Source organism: Crinia signifera, chromosome 5, assembly GCF_055691185.1.
Source record: "Crinia signifera chromosome 5, ASM5569118v1, whole genome shotgun sequence".
Classification (NCBI taxonomy): domain Eukaryota; kingdom Metazoa; phylum Chordata; class Amphibia; order Anura; family Myobatrachidae; genus Crinia; species Crinia signifera.
In genome coordinates this window covers 223,245,097-223,270,837 of record NC_139221.1, presented here as the reverse complement: position 1 = coordinate 223,270,837, position 25,741 = coordinate 223,245,097, and the positions used below count along the sequence as shown (strand labels likewise).

Here is a 25,741-nt window from a genome sequence, read left to right as displayed (position 1 = left end):
TATTTTGAGAACAAATTTGTACTGCGATAATATCCGAATAAGGGCCTTTGTGTTGCTTTATGTTTTTTTATGCAGGTTATGTAGTTTTATGTTGCTAATGTTGTTTTATTTTGCTTTATGTGGTGTTATGTTGGTCCTTTTGCTTTCATTAAACTTCCTACAATTTCTGTTAATTTATGTTAATGTATGTTAATTTATGTAAATTTATGATAATGTATGTGGTTTCAGATTTTTATGTTGTTTGTGTTGCTTTATGTTATTTTGTGTTGCTTTATATATTTGTATGCAGTTTATGTAGTTTTATGTTGCTTATGTGACTTTATGTGGTGTTATTTAGGTCATTTTGCTTTCATTGAAATTACTATAATTTATGTTAATTTATGATAATTTATGATAATTTATGATAATTTATGATAATTTATGCGGTTGCATATTTTTATGTGGTTTATGTTGTGTTATGGTTTTTGTGTTGCTTTATGTTTTTTATGCAGGTTATGTAGATTTATGTTGCTAATGTTGTTTTATGTTGCTTTATGTGGTGTTATGTTGGTCCTTTTGCTTTCATTAAACTTACTACAATTTATGTTAATTTGTGTTAATTTATGTTAATTTATGTCAATTTATGACAATTTATGACAATTTATTATAATTTATGCGGTTTCAGATTTTTATGTTGTTTGTGTTACTGTATTTTTTTTGGCCCTTATTCAGATCTGATCACAGTACAAATTTGTTCTCAAAATGGGAAAACCATGTGCACAGCAGGTGGGGCAGATGTAACTTGTAAAGAGAGAGTTAGATTTGTGTGAGTTATTTTGTTTCTGTGCAGGATAAATACTGGCTGCATTATGTGTACACTGCAATTTAGATTTCAGTTTCAACACACCCCACCCAAATGTAACTCTCTCTGCACATGTTATCTCAGCCTTTTGGCTAAGATCAAGTGTAGTATCTGTTCTAATCAGTGGGTATGGACTGGCCTCTGGCAGAGAATAGAGAAAGGCTGGACTGAGTAGCTGCTCTGATGGGCGGAGGGTGTGGGACCCCTCTTTTTTGCCTGGGAGTGGTGAAAAGTCTGGCTGAGTACCTTCACCTCTGCCTTTGGTAGGAGGTGTTGTTTCCTTAAATCCACTGGTAAGAGGGGGGAGAAACACTAAGCCTAGTAGTTTGACTCTCTTGACGGGGTTCGTAGCCCCGGAAGGATGAGCCAGCGAAAGGCTCAGTCTAGTATCCATTCCCAAGGAGCGGAGAAAGGCTGGGACTGAGTAGATGGCTCCTGTTCTAGAGGTTCGTAGCCTCTGATGGGGAGACCGCGAAAGGCCCAGCTTGGGATCGGAGAAACACTGAGACTGACTAGATTGCTCTTCTGAGGGGGGTGCAGCCCCTAAGGGAGTCTTTCGAAAAGCCCAGTGGAGTACCCATTCCCATGCCAGGGGCTGGAAAGTGCCCTATGATGGGAGCAGAGAAAGACTTGGTCGGACGCTGATCGGTCGGCTGCTTGGAGTCCGAGGCTGCACTGTGCCCCCTGGGAAACTCGGGGGTGCCGAACATGCACGGGTGATCCCAAAATCACCATGCACTAGTATGGCACTAGCACTGCGCACTTCCCTCTAGGTTAGTGCTTCACGTCCTTACCTCGTCATTTTGGATGGGGTAGGACAATTTTTCACACCCCCACCCCGGCCCTCTGGCTGGGGTCCTCTTTATTATTTATTTCTCTTCTTCTCACGTTCATGCACTTTTCACGTTTTCTGTTTTCTGTAGTTTGTTACGTTTTTTTGGGTTGTGTGGTCGACCCTTACGGGCCTTCCATTTCCCCAATGTGCCAAAGCTCTCGCCTTTTGGGGAGAGCTGCGGTCCCCCCGAGGCCGACCCTGAGCCGCAAGGTGGAAGGAAGTCCACTGAGGGTCTCTCCAAACCTTCGGGTGCGGAGGACCCACCGTCCTAACCCTTCCGGGGGTTGAGGAAAGAGGTTCTCTCTAAGCTTCGGTGAAGAGGACCCACCGTTCCCTATTTTCCCCTCTTCGGCCTTATGGTTGAGAGGGGTTAAGGGAAAAACGGGGCCCGTCTCCTTCGGGAGATAAGCCCATTCGATAGCACGGCCCCCTTTGCACATGTTTAGGCACAACACTGGTGGTAGGGAGCACACCTCGGTCTCCTGAGTTTCTTCAAACTCATCTGCCCCACATGCAGTGCATATGGTTTTGCCTATTTTGAGAACAAATTTGTACTGCGATAATATCTGAATAAGGGCCTTTGTGTTGCTTTATGTTTTTTATGCAGGTTATGTATTTTTATGTTGCTAATGTTGTTTTATGTTGCTTTCTGTGGTGTTATTTTGGTCATTTTGCTTTCATTGAAGTTACTATTATGTATGTTAATTTATGATAATATATGTTAATTTATGATAATTTATGCGGTTTCAGATTTTTATGTTGTTTGGGTTGCTTTATGTTATTTTGTGTTGCTTCAAGTTTTTTTATGCAGTTTATGTAGTTTTAGGTTGTTTATGTTGCTTATGTTGCTTTATGTGGTGTTATGTTGGTCCTTTTGCTTTCAGAAAAATTACTACAATTTATGTTAATGTATGTTAATTTGTGTTAATTTATGTAAATTTATGATCATCTATGTGGTTTCCGATTTTTATGTTGTTTGTGTTGCTTTATGTTATTTTGTGTAGCTTCATGTGTTTTTATGCAGTTTATGTAGTTTTATGTTGCTTATGTGGCTTTATGTGGTGTTATTTAGGTCCTTTTGCTTTCAGAAAACTACTACAATCTATGTTAATCTATGTTAATCTATGTTAATGTGTGTAAATTTATGTAAATTTATGTAAAATTATGTAAATTTGTGATAATTAATGCGGTTTCAGATTTTTATGTTGTTTGTGTTGCTTTATGTTATTTTGTGTTGCTTCATGTATTTGTATGCAGTTTACGTAGTTTTATGTTGCTTATGTGACTTTATGTGGTGTTATTTAGGTCATTTTGCTTTCATTGAAATTACTATAATTTATGTTAATTTATGTTAATTTATGAAAATGTATGATAATTTATGATAATTTATGCAGTTAAAGACTTTTATGTTGTTTATGTTGTGTTATGGTTTTTGTGTTGATTTATGTTTTTTATGCAGGTTATGTAGTTTTATGTTGCTAATGTTGTTTTATTTTGCTTTATGTGGTGTTATGTTGGTCCTTTTGCTTTCATTAAACTTCCTACAATTTATGTTAATGTATGTTAATTTATGTAAATTTATGATACTTTATGTGGTTTCAGATTTTTATGTTGTTTGTGTTGCTTTATGTTATTTTGTGTTGCTTTATGTATTTTTATGCAGTTTATGTAGTTTTATGTTGCTTATGTGACTTTATGTGGTGTTATTTAGGTCATTTTGCTTTCATTGAAATTACTATAATTTATGTTAATTTATGGTAATTTATGATAATTTATGATAATTTATGATAATTTATGTGGTTTCAGATTTTTATGTTGTTTGTGTTGCTTTATGTTATTTTGTGTTGCTTCATGTATTTTTATACAGTTTACGTAGTTTTATGTTGCTTATGTGACTTTATGTGGTGTTATTTAGGTCATTTTGCTTTCATTGAAATTACTATAATTTATGTTAATTTATGATAATTTATGATAATTTATGATAATTTATGCGGTTGCAGATTTTTATGTGGTTTATGTTGTGTTATGGTTTTTGTGTTGCTTTATGTTTTTTATGCAGGTTATGTAGTTTTATGTTGCTAATGTTGTTTTATGTTGCTTTATGTGGTGTTATGTTGGTCCTTTTGCTTTCATTAAACTTACTACAATTTATGTTAATTTATGTTAATTTATGTTAATGTATGTTCATTTATGTTAATTTATGACAATTTATGATAATTTATTATAATTTATGCGGTTTCAGATTTTTATGTTGTTTGTGTTACTGTATGTTTTTTTGGCCCTTATTCAGATCTGATCACAGTACAAATTTGTTCTCAAAATGGGAAAAACCATGTGCACAGCAGGTGGGGCAGATGTAACTTGTAAAGAGAGAGTTAGATTTGTGTGAGTTATTTTGTTTCTGTGCAGGATAAATACTGGCTGCATTATGTTTACACTGCAATTTAGATTTCAGTTTCAACACACCCCACCCAAATGTAACTCTCTCTGCACATGTTATCTCAGCCTTTTGGCTAAGATCAAGTGTAGTATCTGTTCTAATCAGTGGGTATGGACTGGCCTCTGGCAGAGAATAGAGAAAGGCTGGACTGAGTAGCTGCTCTGATGGGCGGAGGGTGTGGGACCCCTCTTTTTTGCCTGGGAGTGGTGAAAAGTCTGGCTGAGTACCTTCACCTCTGCCTTTGGTAGGAGGTGTTGTTTCCTTAAATCCACTGGTAAGAGGGGGGAGAAACACTAAGCCTAGTAGTTTGACTCTCTTGACGGTGTTCGTAGCCCCGGAAGGATGAGCTAGCGAAAGGCTCAGTCTAGTATCCATTCCCAAGGAGCGGAGAAAGGCTGGGACTGAGTAGATGGCTCCTGTTCTAGAGGTTCGTAGCCTCTGATGGGGAGACCGCGAAAGGCCCAGCTTGGGATCGGAGAAACACTGAGACTGAGTAGATTGCTCTTCTGAGGGGGGTGCAGCCCCTAAGGGAGTCTTTCGAAAAGCCCAGTGGAGTACCCATTCCCATGCCAGGGGCTGGAAAGTGCCCTATGATGGGAGCAGAGAAAGACTTGGTCGGACGCTGATCGGTCGGCTGCTTGGAGTCCGAGGCTGCACTGTGCCCCCTGGGAAACTCGGGGGTGCCGAACATGAACGGGTGATCCCAAAATCACCATGCACTAGTATGGCACTAGCACTGCGCACTTCCCTCTAGGTTAGTGCTTCACATCCTTACCTCGTCATTTTGGATGGGGTAGGACAATTTTTCACACCCCCACCCCGGCCATCTGGCTGGGGTCCTCTTTATTATTTATTTCTCTTCTTCTCACATTCATGCACTTTTCACGTTTTCTGTTTTCTGTAGTTTGTTACGTTTTTTTGGGTTGTGTGGTCGACCCTTACGGGCCTTCCATTTCCCCAACGTGCCAAAGCTCTCGCCTTTTGGGGAGAGCTGCGGTCCCCCCGAGGCCGACCCTGAGCCGCAAGGTGGAAGGAAGTCCACTGAGGGTCTCTCCAAACCTTCGGGTGCGGAGGACCCACCGTCCTAACCCTTCCGGGGGTTGAGGAAAGAGGTTCTCTCTAAGCTTCGGTGAAGAGGACCCACCGTTCCCTATTTTCCCCTCTTCGGCCTTATGGTTGAGAGGGGTTAAGGAAAAAACGGGGCCCGTCTCCTTCGGGAGATAAGCCCATTCGATAGCACGGCCCCCTTTGCACATGTTTCGGCACAGCACTGGTGGTAGGGAGCACACCTCGGTCTCCTGAGTTTCTTCAAACTCATCTGCCCCACATGCAGTGCATATGGTTTTGCCTATTTTGAGAACAAATTTGTACTGCGATAATATCTGAATAAGGGCCTTTGTGTTGCTTTATGTTTTTTATGCAGGTTATGTATTTTTATGTTGCTAATGTTGTTTTATGTTGCTTTCTGTGGTGTTATTTTGGTCATTTTGCTTTCATTGAAGTTACTATTATGTATGTTAATTTATGATAATATATGTTAATTTATGATAATTTATGCGGTTTCAGATTTTTATGTTGTTTGTTTTGCTTTATGTTATTTTGTGTTGCTTCAAGTTTTTTTATGCAGTTTATGTAGTTTTAGGTTGTTTATGTTGCTTATGTTGCTTTATGTGGTGTTATGTTGGTCCTTTTGCTTTCAGAAAAATTACTACAATTTATGTTAATGTATGTTAATTTGTGTTAATTTATGTAAATTTATGATCATCTATGCGGTTTCCGATTTTTATGTTGTTTGTGTTGCTTTATGTTATTTTGTGTAGCTTCATGTGTTTTTATGCAGTTTATGTAGTTTTATGTTGCTTATGTGGCTTTATGTGGTGTTATTTAGGTCCTTTTGCTTTCAGAAAACTACTACAATCTATGTTAATCTATGTTAATCTATGTTAATTTATGTAAATTTATGTAAATTTATGTTAAATTATGTAAATTTGTGATAATTAATGCGGTTTCAGATTTTTATGTTGTTTGTGTTGCTTTATGTTATTTTGTGTTGCTTCATGTATTTTTATGCAGTTTACGTAGTTTTATGTTGCTTATGTGACTTTATGTGGTGTTATTTAGGTCATTTTGCTTTAATTGAAATTACTATAATTTATGTTAATTTATGTTAATTTATGTTAATTTATGTTAATTTATGTTAATTTGTGATAATTTATTCGGTTGCAGATTTTTATGTTGTTTATGTTGTGTTATGGTTTTTGTGTTGATTTATGTTTTTTTATGCAGGTTATGTAGTTTTATGTTGCTAATGTTGTTTTATTTTGCTTTATGTGGTGTTATGTTGGTCCTTTTGCTTTCATTAAACTTCCTACAATTTTTGTTAATTTAAGTTAATGTATGTTAATTTACGTAAATTTATGATAATTTATGTGGTTTCAGATTTTTATGTTGTTTGTGTTGCTTTATGTTATTTTGTGTTGCTTCATGTATTTTTATGCAGTTTACGTAGTTTTATGTTGCTTATGTGACTTTATGTGGTGTTATTTAGGTCATTTTGCTTTAATTGAAATTACTATAATTTATGTTAATTTATGTTAATTTATGTTAATTTATGATAATTTGTGATAATTTATTCGGTTGCAGATTTTTATGTTGTTTATGTTGTGTTATGGTTTTTGTGTTGATTTATGTTTTTTTATGCAGGTTATGTAGTTTTATGTTGCTAATGTTGTTTTATTTTGCTTTATGTGGTGTTATGTTGGTCCTTTTGCTTTCATTAAACTTCCTACAATTTTTGTTAATTTATGTTAATGTATGTTAATTTACGTAAATTTATGATAATTTATGTGGTTTCAGATTTTTATGTTGTTTGTGTTGCTTTATGTTATTTTGTGTTGCTTCATGTATTTTTATACAGTTTACGTAGTTTTATGTTGCTTATGTGACTTTATGTGGTGTTATTTAGGTCATTTTGCTTTCATTGAAATTACTATAATTTATGTTAATTTATGTTAATTTATGTTAATTTATGATAATTTATGATAATTTATGCGGTTGCAGATTTTTATGTTGTTTATGTTTTGTTATGGTTTTTGTGTTGATTTATGTTTTTTTTATGCAGGTTATGTAGTTTTATGTTGCTAATGTTGTTTTATTTTGCTTTATGTGGTGTTATGTTGGTCCTTTGGCTTTCATTAAACTTATTACAATTTATGTTAATTTATGTTAATGTATGTTAATTTATGTAAATTTATGATAATTTATGTGGTTTCATATTTTTATGTTGTTTGTGTTGCTTTATGTTATTTTGTGTTGCTTTATGTATTTTTATGCAGTTTATGTAGTTTTATGTTGCTTATGTGACTTTATGTGGTATTATTTAGGTCATTTTGCTTTCATTGAAATTACTATAAATTATGTTAATTTATGTTAATTTATGATAATTTATGATAATTTATGCGGTTGCAGATTTTTATGTTGTTTATGTTTTGTTATGGTTTTTGTGTTGATTTATGTTTTTTTTATGCAGGTTATGTAGTTTTATGTTGCTAATGTTGTTTTATTTTGCTTTATGTGGTGTTATGTTGGTCCTTTGGCTTTCATTAAACTTCCTACAATTTATGTTAATTTATGTTAATGTATGTTAATTTATGTAAATTTATGATAATTTATGTGGTTTCAGATTTTTATGTTGTTTGTGTTGCTTTATGTTATTTTGTGTTGCTTTATGTATTTTTATGCAGTTTATGTAGTTTTATGTTGCTTATGTGACTTTATGTGGTGTTATTTAGGTCATTTTGCTTTCATTGAAATTACTATAATTTATGTTCATTTATGTTAATTTATGATAATTTATGATAATTTATGCGGTTAAAGACTTTTATGTTGTTTATGTTGTGTTATGGTTTTTGTGTTGATTTATGTTTTTTATGCAGGTTATGTAGTTTTATGTTGCTAATGTTGTTTTATTTTGCTTTATGTGGTGTTATGTTGGTCCTTTTGCTTTCATTAAACTTCCTACAATTTATGTTAATGTATGTTAATTTATGTTAATGTATGTTAATTTATGTAAATTTATGCTAATTTATGCGGTTTCAGATTTTTATGTTGTTTGTGTTGCTTTATGTTATTTTGTGTTGCTTCATGTATTTTTATGCAGTTTATGTAGTTTTATGTTGCTTATGTGACTTTATGTGGTGTTATTAAGGTCATTTTGCTTTCATTGAAATTACTATGCACGTGTTTAGGCACAGCACTGGTGGTAGGGAGCACACCTCGGGCTCCTGAGTTTCTTCAAACTCATCTGCCCCACATGCAGTGCATATGGTTTTGCCTATTTTGAGAACAAATTTGTACTGCGATAATATCCGAATAAGGGCCTTTGTGTTGCTTTATGTTTTTTTATGCAGGTTATGTAGTTTTATGTTGCTAATGTTGTTTTATTTTGCTTTATGTGGTGTTATGTTGGTCCTTTTGCTTTCATTAAACTTCCTACAATTTCTGTTAATTTATGTTAATGTATGTTAATTTATGTAAATTTATGATAATGTATGTGGTTTCAGATTTTTATGTTGTTTGTGTTGCTTTATGTTATTTTGTGTTGCTTCATGTATTTTTATACAGTTTATGTAGTTTTATGTTGCTTATGTGACTTTATGTGGTGTTATTTAGGTCATTTTGCTTTCATTGAAATTACTATAATTTATGTTAATTTATGATAATTTATGATAATTTCTGATAATTTATGCGGTTGCATATTTTAATGTGGTTTATGTTGTGTTATGGTTTTTGTGTTGCTTTATGTTTTTTATGCAGGTTATGTAGTTTTATGTTGCTAATGTTGTTTTATGTTGCTTTATGTGGTGTTATGTTGCTCCTTTTGCTTTCATTAAACTTACTACAATTTATGTTAATTTATGTTAATTTATGTTAATGTATGTTCATTTATGTTAATTTCTGACAATTTATGATAATTTATTATAATTTATGCGGTTTCAGATTTTTATGTTGTTTGTGTTACTGTATGTTTTTTTGGCCCTTATTCAGATCTGATCACAGTACAAATTTGTTCTCAAAATGGGAAAAACCATGTGCACAGCAGGTGGGGCAGATGTAACTTGTAAAGAGAGAGTTAGATTTGTGTGAGTTATTTTGTTTCTGTGCAGGATAAATACTGGCTGCATTATGTTTACACTGCAATTTAGATTTCAGTTTCAACACACCCCACCCAAATGTAACTCTCTCTGCACATGTTATCTCAGCCTTTTGGCTAAGATCAAGTGTAGTATCTGTTATAATCAGTGGGTATGGACTGGCCTCTGGCAGAGAATAGAGAAAGGCTGGACTGAGTAGCTGCTCTGATGGGCGGAGGGTGTGGGACCCCTCTTTTTTGCCTGGGAGTGGTGAAAAGTCTGGCTGAGTACCTTCACCTCTGCCTTTGGTAGGAGGTGTTGTTTCCTTAAATCCACTGGTAAGAGGGGGGAGAAACATTAAGCCTAGTAGTTTGACTCTCTTGACGGGGTTCGTAGCCCCGGAAGGATGAGCTAGCGAAAGGCTCAGTCTAGTATCCATTCCCAAGGAGCGGAGAAAGGCTGGGACTGAGTAGATGGCTCCTGTTCTAGAGGTTCGTAGCCTCTGATGGGGAGACCGCGAAAGGCCCAGCTTGGTATCGGAGAAACACTGAGACTGAGTAGATTGCTCTTCTGAGGGGGGTGCAGCCCCTAAGGGAGTCTTTCGAAAAGCCCAGTGGAGTACCCATTCCCATGCCAGGGGCTGGAAAGTGCCCTATGATGGGAGCAGAGAAAGACTTGGTCGGACGCTGATCGGTCGGCTGCTTGGAGTCCGAGGCTGCACTGTGCCCCCTGGGAAACTCGGGGGTGCCGAACATGCACGGGTGATCCCAAAATCACCATGCACTAGTATGGCACTAGCACTGCGCACTTCCCTCTAGGTTAGTGCTTCACGTCCTTACCTCGTCATTTTGGATGGGGTAGGACAATTTTTCACACCCCCACCCCGGCCCTCTGGCTGGGGTCCTCTTTATTATTTATTTCTCTTCTTCTCACGTTCATGCACTTTTCACGTTTTCTGTTTTCTGTAGTTTGTTACGTTTTTTTGGGTTGTGTGGTCGACCCTTACGGGCCTTCCATTTCCCCAACGTGCCAAAGCTCTCAACTTTTGGGGAGAGCTGCGGTCCCCCCGAGGCCGACCCTGAGCCGTAAGGTGGAAGGAAGTCCACTGAGGGTCTCTCCAAACCTTCGGGTGCGGAGGACCCACCGTCCTAACCCTTCCGGGGGTTGAGGAAAGAGGTTCTCTCTAAGCTTCGGTGAAGAGGACCCACCGTTCCCTATTTTCCCCTCTTCGGCCTTATGGTTGAGAGGGGTTAAGGAAAAAACGGGGCCCGTCTCCTTCGGGAGATAAGCCCATTCGATAGCACGGCCCCCTTTGCACATGTTTAGGCACAGCACTGGTGGTAGGGAGCACACCTCGGTCTCCTGAGTTTCTTCAAACTCATCTGCCCCACATGCAGTGCATATGGTTTTGCCTATTTTGAGAACAAATTTGTACTGCGATAATATCTGAATAAGGGCCTTTGTGTTGCTTTATGTTTTTTATGCAGGTTATGTATTTTTATGTTGCTAATGTTGTTTTATGTTGCTTTCTGTGGTGTTATTTTGGTCATTTTGCTTTCATTGAAGTTACTATTATGTATGTTAATTTATGATAATATATGTTAATTTATGATAATTTATGCGGTTTCAGATTTTTATGTTGTTTGTTTTGCTTTATGTTATTTTGTGTTGCTTCAAGTTTTTTTATGCAGTTTATGTAGTTTTAGGTTGTTTATGTTGCTTATGTTGCTTTATGTGGTGTTATGTTGGTCCTTTTGCTTTCAGAAAAATTACTACAATTTATGTTAATGTATGTTAATTTGTGTTAATTTATGTAAATTTATGATCATCTATGCGGTTTCCGATTTTTATGTTGTTTGTGTTGCTTTATGTTATTTTGTGTAGGTTCATGTGTTTTTATGCAGTTTATGTAGTTTTATGTTGCTTATGTGGCTTTATGTGGTGTTATTTAGGTCCTTTTGCTTTCAGAAAACTACTACAATCTATGTTAATCTATGTTAATCTATGTTAATGTATGTAAATTTATGTAAATTTATGTAAAATTATGTAAATTTGTGATAATTAATGCGGTTTCAGATTTTTATGTTGTTTGTGTTGCTTTATGTTATTTTGTGTTGCTTCATGTATTTTTATGCAGTTTACGTAGTTTTATGTTGCTTATGTGACTTTATGTGGTGTTATTTAGGTCATTTTGCTTTAATTGAAATTACTATAATTTATGTTAATTTATGTTAATTTATGTTAATTTATGATAATTTGTGATAATTTATTCGGTTGCAGATTTTTATGTTGTTTATGTTGTGTTATGGTTTTTGTGTTGATTTATGTTTTTTTATGCAGGTTATGTAGTTTTATGTTGCTAATGTTGTTTTATTTTGCTTTATGTGGTGTTATGTTGGTCCTTTGGCTTTCATTAAACTTCCTACAATTTATGTTAATTTATGTTAATGTATGTTAATTTATGTAAATTTATGATAATTTATGTGGTTTCAGATTTTTATGTTGTTTGTGTTGCTTTATGTTATTTTGTGTTGCTTTATGTATTTTTATGCAGTTTATGTAGTTTTATGTTGCTTATGTGACTTTATGTGGTGTTATTTAGGTCATTTTGCTTTCATTGAAATTACTATAATTTATGTTCATTTATGTTAATTTATGATAATTTATGATAATTTATGCGGTTAAAGACTTTTATGTTGTTTATGTTGTGTTATGGTTTTTGTGTTGATTTATGTTTTTTATGCAGGTTATGTAGTTTTATGTTGCTAATGTTGTTTTATTTTGCTTTATGTGGTGTTATGTTGGTCCTTTTGCTTTCATTAAACTTCCTACAATTTATGTTAATGTATGTTAATTTATGTAAATTTATGTTAATTTATGATAATTTATGTGGTTTCAGATTTTTATGTTGTTTGTGTTGCTTTATGTTATTTTGTGTTGCTTCAAGTTTTTTTATGCAGTTTATGTAGTTTTAGGTTGTTTATGTTGCTTATGTTGCTTTATGTGGTGTTATGTTGGTCCTTTTGCTTTCAGAAAAATTACTACAATTTATGTTAATGTATGTTAATTTGTGTTAATTTATGTAAATTTATGATCATCTATGTGGTTTCCGATTTTTATGTTGTTTGTGTTGCTTTATGTTATTTTGTGTAGCTTCATGTGTTTTTATGCAGTTTATGTAGTTTTATGTTGCTTATGTGGCTTTATGTGGTGTTATTTAGGTCCTTTTGCTTTCAGAAAACTACTACAATCTATGTTAATCTATGTTAATCTATGTTAATGTGTGTAAATTTATGTAAATTTATGTAAAATTATGTAAATTTGTGATAATTAATGCGGTTTCAGATTTTTATGTTGTTTGTGTTGCTTTATGTTATTTTGTGTTGCTTCATGTATTTGTATGCAGTTTACGTAGTTTTATGTTGCTTATGTGACTTTATGTGGTGTTATTTAGGTCATTTTGCTTTCATTGAAATTACTATAATTTATGTTAATTTATGTTAATTTATGAAAATGTATGATAATTTATGATAATTTATGCAGTTAAAGACTTTTATGTTGTTTATGTTGTGTTATGGTTTTTGTGTTGATTTATGTTTTTTATGCAGGTTATGTAGTTTTATGTTGCTAATGTTGTTTTATTTTGCTTTATGTGGTGTTATGTTGGTCCTTTTGCTTTCATTAAACTTCCTACAATTTATGTTAATGTATGTTAATTTATGTAAATTTATGATACTTTATGTGGTTTCAGATTTTTATGTTGTTTGTGTTGCTTTATGTTATTTTGTGTTGCTTTATGTATTTTTATGCAGTTTATGTAGTTTTATGTTGCTTATGTGACTTTATGTGGTGTTATTTAGGTCATTTTGCTTTCATTGAAATTACTATAATTTATGTTAATTTATGGTAATTTATGATAATTTATGATAATTTATGATAATTTATGTGGTTTCAGATTTTTATGTTGTTTGTGTTGCTTTATGTTATTTTGTGTTGCTTCATGTATTTTTATACAGTTTACGTAGTTTTATGTTGCTTATGTGACTTTATGTGGTGTTATTTAGGTCATTTTGCTTTCATTGAAATTACTATAATTTATGTTAATTTATGATAATTTATGATAATTTATGATAATTTATGCGGTTGCATATTTTTATGTGGTTTATGTTGTGTTATGGTTTTTGTGTTGCTTTATGTTTTTTATGCAGGTTATGTAGTTTTATGTTGCTAATGTTGTTTTATGTTGCTTTATGTGGTGTTATGTTGGTCCTTTTGCTTTCATTAAACTTACTACAATTTATGTTAATTTATGTTAATTTATGTTAATGTATGTTCATTTATGTTAATTTATGACAATTTATGATAATTTATTATAATTTATGCGGTTTCAGATTTTTATGTTGTTTGTGTTACTGTATGTTTTTTTGGCCCTTATTCAGATCTGATCACAGTACAAATTTGTTCTCAAAATGGGAAAAACCATGTGCACAGCAGGTGGGGCAGATGTAACTTGTAAAGAGAGAGTTAGATTTGTGTGAGTTATTTTGTTTCTGTGCAGGATAAATACTGGCTGCATTATGTTTACACTGCAATTTAGATTTCAGTTTCAACACACCCCACCCAAATGTAACTCTCTCTGCACATGTTATCTCAGCCTTTTGGCTAAGATCAAGTGTAGTATCTGTTCTAATCAGTGGGTATGGACTGGCCTCTGGCAGAGAATAGAGAAAGGCTGGACTGAGTAGCTGCTCTGATGGGCGGAGGGTGTGGGACCCCTCTTTTTTGCCTGGGAGTGGTGAAAAGTCTGGCTGAGTACCTTCACCTCTGCCTTTGGTAGGAGGTGTTGTTTCCTTAAATCCACTGGTAAGAGGGGGGAGAAACACTAAGCCTAGTAGTTTGACTCTCTTGACGGTGTTCGTAGCCCCGGAAGGATGAGCTAGCGAAAGGCTCAGTCTAGTATCCATTCCCAAGGAGCGGAGAAAGGCTGGGACTGAGTAGATGGCTCCTGTTCTAGAGGTTCGTAGCCTCTGATGGGGAGACCGCGAAAGGCCCAGCTTGGGATCGGAGAAACACTGAGACTGAGTAGATTGCTCTTCTGAGGGGGGTGCAGCCCCTAAGGGAGTCTTTCGAAAAGCCCAGTGGAGTACCCATTCCCATGCCAGGGGCTGGAAAGTGCCCTATGATGGGAGCAGAGAAAGACTTGGTCGGACGCTGATCGGTCGGCTGCTTGGAGTCCGAGGCTGCACTGTGCCCCCTGGGAAACTCGGGGGTGCCGAACATGCACGGGTGATCCCAAAATCACCATGCACTAGTATGGCACTAGCACTGCGCACTTCCCTCTAGGTTAGTGCTTCACATCCTTACCTCGTCATTTTGGATGGGGTAGGACAATTTTTCACACCCCCACCCCGGCCATCTGGCTGGGGTCCTCTTTATTATTTATTTCTCTTCTTCTCACATTCATGCACTTTTCACGTTTTCTGTTTTCTGTAGTTTGTTACGTTTTTTTGGGTTGTGTGGTCGACCCTTACGGGCCTTCCATTTCCCCAACGTGCCAAAGCTCTCGCCTTTTGGGGAGAGCTGCGGTCCCCCCGAGGCCGACCCTGAGCCGCAAGGTGGAAGGAAGTCCACTGAGGGTCTCTCCAAACCTTCGGGTGCGGAGGACCCACCGTCCTAACCCTTCCGGGGGTTGAGGAAAGAGGTTCTCTCTAAGCTTCGGTGAAGAGGACCCACCGTTCCCTATTTTCCCCTCTTCGGCCTTATGGTTGAGAGGGGTTAAGGAAAAAACGGGGCCCGTCTCCTTCGGGAGATAAGCCCATTCGATAGCACGGCCCCCTTTGCACATGTTTCGGCACAGCACTGGTGGTAGGGAGCACACCTCGGTCTCCTGAGTTTCTTCAAACTCATCTGCCCCACATGCAGTGCATATGGTTTTGCCTATTTTGAGAACAAATTTGTACTGCGATAATATCTGAATAAGGGCCTTTGTGTTGCTTTATGTTTTTTATGCAGGTTATGTATTTTTATGTTGCTAATGTTGTTTTATGTTGCTTTCTGTGGTGTTATTTTGGTCATTTTGCTTTCATTGAAGTTACTATTATGTATGTTAATTTATGATAATATATGTTAATTTATGATAATTTATGCGGTTTCAGATTTTTATGTTGTTTGTTTTGCTTTATGTTATTTTGTGTTGCTTCAAGTTTTTTTATGCAGTTTATGTAGTTTTAGGTTGTTTATGTTGCTTATGTTGCTTTATGTGGTGTTATGTTGGTCCTTTTGCTTTCAGAAAAATTACTACAATTTATGTTAATGTATGTTAATTTGTGTTAATTTATGTAAATTTATGATCATCTATGCGGTTTCCGATTTTTATGTTGTTTGTGTTGCTTTATGTTATTTTGTGTAGCTTCATGTGTTTTTATGCAGTTTATGTAGTTTTATGTTGCTTATGTGGCTTTATGTGGTGTTATTTAGGTCCTTTTGCTTTCAGAAAACTACTACAATCTATGTTAATCTATGTTAATCTATGTTAATTTATGTAAATTTATGTAAATTTATGTTAAATTATGTAAATTTGTGATAATTAATGCGGTTTCAGATTTTTATGTTGTTTGTGTTGCTTTATGTTATTTTGTGTTGCTTCATGTATTTTTATGCAGTTTACGTAGTTTTATGTTGCTTATGTGACTTTATGTGGTGTTATTTAGGTCATTTTGCTTTAATTGAAATTACTATAATTTATGTTAATTTATGTTAATTTATGTTAATTTATGTTAATTTGTGATAATTTATTCGGTTGCAGATTTTTATGTTGTTTATGTTGTGTTATGGTTTTTGTGTTGATTTATGTTTTTTTATGCAGGTTATGTAGTTTTATGTTGCTAATGTTGTTTTATTTTGCTTTATGTGGTGTTATGTTGGTCCTTTTGCTTTCATTAAACTTCCTACAATTTTTGTTAATTTAAGTTAATGTATGTTAATTTACGTAAATTTATGATAATTTATGTGGTTTCAGATTTTTATGTTGTTTGTGTTGCTTTATGTTATTTTGTGTTGCTTCATGTATTTTTATGCAGTTTACGTAGTTTTATGTTGCTTATGTGACTTTATGTGGTGTTATTTAGGTCATTTTGCTTTAATTGAAATTACTATAATTTATGTTAATTTATGTTAATTTTTGTTAATTTATGTTAATTTATGATAATTTGTGATAATTTATTCGGTTGCAGATTTTTATGTTGTTTATGTTGTGTTATGGTTTTTGTGTTGATTTATGTTTTTTTATGCAGGTTATGTAGTTTTATGTTGCTAATGTTGTTTTATTTTGCTTTATGTGGTGTTATGTTGGTCCTTTTGCTTTCATTAAACTTCCTACAATTTCTGTTAATTTATGTTAATGTATGTTAATTTATGTAAATTTATGATAATGTATGTGGTTTCAGATTTTTATGTTGTTTGTGTTGCTTTATGTTATTTTGTGTTGCTTCATGTATTTTTATACAGTTTATGTAGTTTTATGTTGCTTATGTGACTTTATGTGGTGTTATTTAGGTCATTTTGCTTTCATTGAAATTACTATAATTTATGTTAATTTATGATCATTTATGATAATTTATGATAATTTATGCGGTTGCATATTTTTATGTGGTTTATGTTGTGTTATGGTTTTTGTGTTGCTTTATGTTTTTTATGCAGGTTATGTAGTTTTATGTTGCTAATGTTGTTTTATGTTGCTTTATGTGGTGTTATGTTGCTCCTTTTGCTTTCATTAAACTTACTACAATTTATGTTAATTTATGTTAATTTATGTTAATGTATGTTCATTTATGTTAATTTCTGACAATTTATGATAATTTATTATAATTTATGCGGTTTCAGATTTTTATGTTGTTTGTGTTACTGTATGTTTTTTTGGCCCTTATTCAGATCTGATCACAGTACAAATTTGTTCTCAAAATGGGAAAAACCATGTGCACAGCAGGTGGGGCAGATGTAACTTGTAAAGAGAGAGTTAGATTTGTGTGAGTTATTTTGTTTCTGTGCAGGATAAATACTGGCTGCATTATGTTTACACTGCAATTTAGATTTCAGTTTCAACACACCCCACCCAAATGTAACTCTCTCTGCACATGTTATCTCAGCCTTTTGGCTAAGATCAAGTGTAGTATCTGTTCTAATCAGTGGGTATGGACTGGCCTCTGGCAGAGAATAGAGAAAGGCTGGACTGAGTAGCTGCTCTGATGGGCGGAGGGTGTGGGACCCCTCTTTTTTGCCTGGGAGTGGTGAAAAGTCTGGCTGAGTACCTTCACCTCTGCCTTTGGTAGGAGGTGTTGTTTCCTTAAATCCACTGGTAAGAGGGGGGAGAAACACTAAGCCTAGTAGTTTGACTCTCTTGACGGGGTTCGTAGCCCCGGAAGGATGAGCTAGCGAAAGGCTCAGTCTAGTATCCATTCCCAAGGAGCGGAGAAAGGCTGGGACTGAGTAGATGGCTCCTGTTCTAGAGGTTCGTAGCCTCTGATGGGGAGACCGCGAAAGGCCCAGCTTGGGATCGGAGAAACACTGAGACTGAGTAGATTGCTCTTCTGAGGGGGGTGCAGCCCCTAAGGGAGTCTTTCGAAAAGCCCAGTGGAGTACCCATTCCCATGCCAGGGGCTGGAAAGTGCCCTATGATGGGAGCAGAGAAAGACTTGGTCGGACGCTGATCGGTCGGCTGCTTGGAGTCCGAGGCTGCACTGTGCCCCCTGGGAAACTCGGGGGTGCCGAACATGCACGGGTGATCCCAAAATCACCATGCACTAGTATGGCACTAGCACTGCGAACTTCCCTCTAGGTTAGTGCTTCACGTCCTTACCTCGTCATTTTGGATGGGGTAGGACAATTTTTCACACCCCCACCCCGGCCCTCTGGCTGGGGTCCTCTTTATTATTTATTTCTCTTCTTCTCACGTTCATGCACTTTTCACATTTTCTGTTTTCTGTAGTTTGTTACGTTTTTTTGGGTTGTGTGGTCGACCCTTACGGGCCTTCCATTTCCCCAACGTGCCAAAGCTCTCACCTTTTGGGGAGAGCTGCGGTCCCCCCGAGGCCGACCCTGAGCCGCAAGGTGGAAGGAAGTCCACTGAGGGTCTCTCCAAACCTTCGGGTGCGGAGGACCCACCGTCCTAACCCTTCCGGGGGTTGAGGAAAGAGGTTCTCTCTAAGCTTCGGTGAAGAGGACCCACCGTTCCCTATTTTCCCCTCTTCGGCCTTATGGTTGAGAGGGGTTAAGGAAAAAACGGGGCCCGTCTCCTTCGGGAGATAAGCCCATTCGATAGCACGGCCCCCTTTGCACATGTTTAGGCACAGCACTGGTGGTAGGGAGCACACCTCGGTCTCCTGAGTTTCTTCAAACTCATCTGCCCCACATGCAGTGCATATGGTTTTGCCTATTTTGAGAACAAATTTGTACTGCGATAATATCTGAATAAGGGCCTTTGTGTTGCTTTATGTTTTTTATGCAGGTTATGTATTTTTATGTTGCTAATGTTGTTTTATGTTGCTTTCTGTGGTGTTATTTTGGTCATTTTGCTTTCATTGAAGTTACTATTATGTATGTTAATTTATGATAATATATGTTAATTTATGATAATTTATGCGGTTTCAGATTTTTATGTTGTTTGTTTTGCTTTATGTTATTTTGTGTTGCTTCAAGTTTTTTTATGCAGTTTATGTAGTTTTAGGTTGTTTATGTTGCTTATGTTGCTTTATGTGGTGTTATGTTGGTCCTTTTGCTTTCAGAAAAATTACTACAATTTATGTTAATGTATGTTAATTTGTGTTAATTTATGTAAATTTATGATCATCTATGCGGTTTCCGATTTTTATGTTGTTTGTGTTGCTTTATGTTATTTTGTGTAGCTTCATGTGTTTTTATGCAGTTTATGTAGTTTTATGTTGCTTATGTGGCTTTATGTGGTGTTATTTAGGTCCTTTTGCTTTCAGAAAACTAGTACAATCTATGTTAATCTATGTTAATCTATGTTAATGTATGTAAATTTATGTAAATTTATGTAAAATTATGTAAATTTGTGATAATTAATGCGGTTTCAGATTTTTATGTTGTTTGTGTTGCTTTATGTTATTTTGTGTTGCTTCATGTATTTTTATGCAGTTTACGTAGTTTTATGTTGCTTATGTGACTTTATGTGGTGTTATTTAGGTCATTTTGCTTTAATTGAAATTACTATAATTTATGTTAATTTATGTTAATTTATGTTAATTTATGATAATTTGTGATAATTTATTCGGTTGCAGATTTTTATGTTGTTTATGTTGTGTTATGGTTTTTGTGTTGATTTATGTTTTTTTATGCAGGTTATGTAGTTTTATGTTGCTAATGTTGTTTTATTTTGCTTTATGTGGTGTTATGTTGGTCCTTTTGCTTTCATTAAACTTCCTACAATTTTTGTTAATTTATGTTAATGTATGTTAATTTACGTAAATTTATGATAATTTATGTGGTTTCAGATTTTTATGTTGTTTGTGTTGCTTTATGTTATTTTGTGTTGCTTCATGTATTTTTATGCAGTTTACGTAGTTTTATGTTGCTTATGTGACTTTATGTGGTGTTATTTAGGTCATTTTGCTTTAATTGAAATTACTATAATTTATGTTAATTTATGTTAATTTATGTTAATTTATGTTAATTTATGATAATTTGTGATAATTTATTCGGTTGCAGATTTTTATGTTGTTTATGTTGTGTTATGGTTTTTGTGTTGATTTATGTTTTTTTATGCAGGTTATGTAGTTTTATGTTGCTAATGTTGTTTTATTTTGCTTTATGTGGTGTTATGTTGGTCCTTTTGCTTTCATTAAACTTCCTACAATTTTTGTTAATTTATGTTAATGTATGTTAATTTACGTAAATTTATGATAATTTATGTGGTTTCAGATTTTTATGTTGTTTGTGTTGCTTTATGTTATTTTGTGTTGCTTCATGTATTTTTATACAGTTTACGTAGTTTTATGTTGCTTATGTGACTTTATGTGGTGTTATTTAGGTCATTTTGCTTTCATTGAAATTACTATAATTTATGTTAATTTATGTTAATTTATGATAATTTATGATAATTTATGCGGTTGCAGATTTTTATGTTGTTTATGTTTTGTTATGGTTTTTGTGTTGATTTATGTTTTTTTATGCAGGTTATGTAGTTTTATGTTGCTAATGTTGTTTTATTTTGCTTTATGTGGTGTTATGTTGGTCCTTTGGCTTTCATTAAACTTCCTACAATTTATGTTAATTTATGTTAATGTATGTTAATTTATGTAAATTTATGATAATTTATGTGGTTTCAGATTTTTATGTTGTTTGTGTTGCTTTATGTTATTTTGTGTTGCTTTATGTATTTTTATGCAGTTTATGTAGTTTTATGTTGCTTATGTGACTTTATGTGGTGTTATTTAGGTCATTTTGCTTTTATTGAAATTACTATAATTTATGTCCATTTATGTTAATTTATGATAATTTATGATAATTTATGCGGTTAAAGACTTTTATGTTGTTTATGTTGTGTTATGGTTTTTGTGTTGATTTATGTTTTTTTTATGCAGGTTATGTAGTTTTATGTTGCTAATGTTGTTTTATTTTGCTTTATGTGGTGTTATGTTGGTCCTTTTGCTTTCATTAAACTTCCTACAATTTTTGTTAATTTATGTTAATGTATGTTAATTTACGTAAATTTATGATAATGTATGTGGTTTCAGATTTTTATGTTGTTTGTGTTGCTTTATGTTATTTTGTGTTGCTTCATGTATTTTTATACAGTTTATGTAGTTTTATGTTGCTTATGTGACTTTATGTGGTGTTATTTAGGTCATTTTGCTTTCATTGAAATTACTATAATTTATGTTAATTTATGTTAATTTATGATAATTTATGATAATTTATGCGGTTGCAAATTTTTATGTTGTTTATGTTTTGTTATGGTTTTTGTGTTGATTTATGTTTTTTTTATGCAGGTTATGTAGTTTTATGTTGCTAATGTTGTTTTATTTTGCTTTATGTGGTGTTATGTTGGTCCTTTGGCTTTCATTAAACTTCCTACAATTTATGTTAATTTATGTTAATGTATGTTAATTTATGTAAATTTATGATAATTTATGTGGTTTCATATTTTTATGTTGTTTGTGTTGCTTTATGTTATTTTGTGTTGCTTTATGTATTTTTATGCAGTTTATGTAGTTTTATGTTGCTTATGTGACTTTATGTGGTGTTATTTAGGTCATTTTGCTTTCATTGAAATTACTATAATTTATGTTCATTTATGTTAATTTATGATAATTTATGATAATTTATGCGGTTAAAGACTTTTATGTTGTTTATGTTGTGTTATGGTTTTTGTGTTGATTTATGTTTTTTATGCAGGTTATGTATTTTTTTGTTGCTAATGTTGTTTTATTTTGCTTTATGTGGTGTTATGTTGGTCCTTTTGCTTTCATTAAACTTCCTACGATTTATGTTAATGTATGTTAATTTATGTAAATTTATGTTAATTTATGTTAATTTATGATAATTTATGTGGTTTCAGATTTTTATGTTGTTTGTGTTGCTTTATGTTATTTTGTGTTGTTTCATGTATTTTTATACAGTTTACGTAGTTTTATGTTGCTTATGTGACTTTATGTGGTGTTATTTAGGTCATTTTGCTTTCATTGAAATTACTATAATTTATGTTAATTTATGTTAATGTATGATAATTTATGATAATTTATGCGGTTGCAGATTTTTATGTTGTTTATGTTTTGTTATGGTTTTTGTGTTGATTTATGTTTTTTTATGCAGGTTATGTAGTTTTGTGTTGCTAATGTTGTTTTATTTTGCTTTATGTGGTGTTATGTTGGTCCTTTGGCTTTCATTAAACTTCCTACAATTTATGTTAATTTATGTTAATGTATGTTAATTTATGTAAATTTATGATAATTTATGTGGTTTCAGATTTTTATGTTGTTTGTGTTGCTTTATGTTGTTTTGTGTTGCTTTATGTATTTTTATGCAGTTTATGTAGTTTTATGTTGCTTATGTGACTTTATGTGGTGTTATTAAGGTCATTTTGCTTTCATTGAAATTACTATGCACGTGTTTAGGCACAGCACTGGTGGTAGGGAGCACACCTCAGGCTCCTGAGTTTCTTCAAACTCATCTGCCCCACATGCAGTGCATATGGTTTTGCCTATTTTGAGAACAAATTTGTACTGCGATAATATCCGAATAAGGGCCTTTGTGTTGCTTTATGTTTTTTTATGCAGGTTATGTAGTTTTATGTTGCTAATGTTGTTTTATTTTGCTTTATGTGGTGTTATGTTGGTCCTTTTGCTTTCATTAAACTTCCTACAATTTCTGTTAATTTATGTTAATGTATGTTAATTTATGTAAATTTATGCTAATTTATGCGGTTTCAGATTTTTATGTTGTTTGTGTTGCTTTATGTTATTTTGTGTTGCTTCATGTATTTTTATGCAGTTTATGTAGTTTTATGTTGCTTATGTGACTTTATGTGGTGTTATTAAGGTCATTTTGCTTTCATTGAAATTACTATGCACGTGTTTAGGCACAGCACTGGTGGTAGGGAGCACACCTTGGGCTCCTGAGTTTCTTCAAACTCATCTGCCCCACATGCAGTGCATATGGTTTTGCCTATTTTGAGAACAAATTTGTACTGCGATAATATCCGAATAAGGGCCTTTGTGTTGCTTTATGTTTTTTTATGCAGGTTATGTAGTTTTATGTTGCTAATGTTGTTTTATTTTGCTTTATGTGGTGTTATGTTGGTCCTTTTGCTTTCATTAAACTTCCTACAATTTCTGTTAATTTATGTTAATGTATGTTAATTTATGTAAATTTATGATAATGTATGTGGTTTCAGATTTTTATGTTGTTTGTGTTGCTTTATGTTATTTTGTGTTGCTTTATATATTTGTATGCAGTTTATGTAGTTTTATGTTGCTTATGTGACTTTATGTGGTGTTATTTAGGTCATTTTGCTTTCATTGAAATTACTATAATTTATGTTAATTTATGTTAATGTATGATAATTTATGATAATTTATGCGGTTGCAGATTTTTATGTTGTTTATGTTTTGTTATGGTTTTTGTGTTGATTTATGTTTTTTTATGCAGGTTATGTAGTTTTATGTTGCTAATGTTGTTTTATTTTGCTTTATGTGGTGTTATGTTGGTTCTTTTGCTTTCATTAAACTTCCTACAATTTATGTTAATTTATGTTAATGTATGTTAATGTATGTAAATTTATGCTAATTTATGTGGTTTCAGATTTTTATGTTGTTTGTGTTGCTTTATGTTATTTTGTGTTGCTTCATGTATTTGTATGCAGTTTATGTAGTTTTATGTTGCTTATGTGACTTTATGTGGTGTTATTAAGGTCATTTTGCTTTCATTGAAATTACTATGCACGTGTTTAGGCACAGCACTGGTGGTAGGGAGCACACCTCGGGCTCCTGAGTTTCTTCAAACTCATCTGCCCCACATGCAGTGCATATGGTTTTGCCTATTTTGAGAACAAATTTGTACTGCGATAATATCCGAATAAGGGCCTTTGTGTTGCTTTATGTTTTTTTATGCAGGTTATGTAGTTTTATGTTGCTAATGTTGTTTTATTTTGCTTTATGTGGTGTTATGTTGGTCCTTTTGCTTTCATTAAACTTCCTACAATTTATGTTCATTTATGTTAATGTATGTTAATTTATGTAAATTTATGATAATTTATGTGGTTTCAGATTTTTATGTTGTTTGTGTTGCTTTATGTTATTTTGTGTTGCTTTATGTATTTGTATGCAGTTTATGTAGTTTTATGTTGCTTATGTGACTTTATGTGGTATTATTTAGGTCATTTTGCATTCATTGAAATTACTATAATTTATGTTCATTTATGTTAATTTATGATAATTTATGATAATTTATGCGGTTGCAGATTTTTATGTTGTTTATGTTTTGTTATGGTTTTTGTGTTGATTTATGTTTTTTTATGCAGGTTATGTAGTTTTATGTTGCTAATGTTGTTTTATTTTGCTTTATGTGGTGTTATGTTGGTTCTTTTGCTTTCATTAAACTTCCTACAATTTATGTTAATTTATGTTAATGTATGTTAATTTATGTAAATTTATGCTAATTTATGTGGTTTCAAATTTTTATGTTGTTTGTGTTGCTTTATGTTATTTTGTGTTGCTTCATGTATTTGTATGCAGTTTATGTAGTTTTATGTTGCTTATGTGACTTTATGTGGTGTTATTAAGGTCATTTTGCTTTCATTGAAATTACTATGCACGTGTTTAGGCACAGCACTGGTGGTAGGGAGCACACCTCGGGCTCCTGAGTTTCTTCAAACTCATCTGCCCCACATGCAGTGCATATGGTTTTGCCTATTTTGAGAACAAATTTGTACTGCGATAATATCCGAATAAGGGCCTTTGTGTTGCTTTATGTTTTTTTATGCAGGTTATGTAGTTTTATGTTGCTAATGTTGTTTTATTTTGCTTTATGTGGTGTTATGTTGGTCCTTTTGCTTTCATTAAACTTCCTACAATTTCTGTTAATTTATGTTAATGTATGTTAATTTATGTAAATTTATGATAATGTATGTGGTTTCAGATTTTTATGTTGCTTATGTGGCTTTATGTGGTGTTATTTAGGTCCTTTTGCTTTCAGAAAACTACTACAATCTATGTTAATCTATGTTAATCTATGTTAATGTATGTAAATTTATGTAAATTTATGTAAAATTATGTAAATTTGTGATAATTAATGCGGTTTCAGATTTTTATGTTGTTTGTGTTGCTTTATGTTATTTTGTGTTGCTTTATATATTTTTATGCAGTTTATGTAGTTTTATGTTGCTTATGTGACTTTATGTGGTGTTATTTAGGTCATTTTGCTTTCATTGAAATTACTATAATTTATGTTAATTTATGATAATTTATGATAATTTATGATAATTTATGCGGTTGCATATTTTTATGTAGTTTATGTTGTGTTATGGTTTTTGTGTTGCTTTATGTTTTTTATGCAGGTTATGTAGTTTTATGTTACTAATGTTGTTTTATGTTGCTTTATGTGGTGTTATGTTGGTCCTTTTGCTTTCATTAAACTTACTACAATTTATGTTAATTTATGTTAATGTATGTTCATTTATGTTAATTTATGACAATTTATGATAATTTATTATAATTTATGCGGTTTCAGATTTTTATGTTGTTTGTGTTACTGTATGTTTTTTTGGCCCTTATTCAGATCTGATCACAGTACAAATTTGTTCTCAAAATGGGAAAAACCATGTGCACAGCAGGTGGGGCAGATGTAACTTGTAAAGAGAGAGTTAGATTTGTGTGAGTTATTTTGTTTCTGTGCAGGATAAATACTGGCTGCATTATGTGTACACTGCAATTTAGATTTCAGTTTCAACACACCCCACCCAAATGTAACTCTCTCTGCAC

General features: G+C 33.4%; 5 pseudogenes; all 5 read left to right on the top strand.

Annotated features, from left to right (window-relative positions):
• The first annotated feature begins 913 nt into the window (after nucleotides 1-913).
• Nucleotides 914-1,049, top strand: LOC146006144 (U2 spliceosomal RNA; annotated as a pseudogene).
• Nucleotides 1,050-4,169: 3,120 nt separating this feature from the next.
• LOC146006180 (U2 spliceosomal RNA) lies at nucleotides 4,170-4,305 on the top strand (annotated as a pseudogene).
• A 5,060-nt stretch (nucleotides 4,306-9,365) lies between these two features.
• Nucleotides 9,366-9,501, top strand: LOC146005883 (U2 spliceosomal RNA; annotated as a pseudogene).
• A 4,389-nt stretch (nucleotides 9,502-13,890) lies between these two features.
• LOC146006179 (U2 spliceosomal RNA) lies at nucleotides 13,891-14,026 on the top strand (annotated as a pseudogene).
• Nucleotides 14,027-17,380: 3,354 nt separating this feature from the next.
• LOC146006178 (U2 spliceosomal RNA) lies at nucleotides 17,381-17,516 on the top strand (annotated as a pseudogene).
• The last annotated feature ends 8,225 nt before the right edge of the window (nucleotides 17,517-25,741 follow it).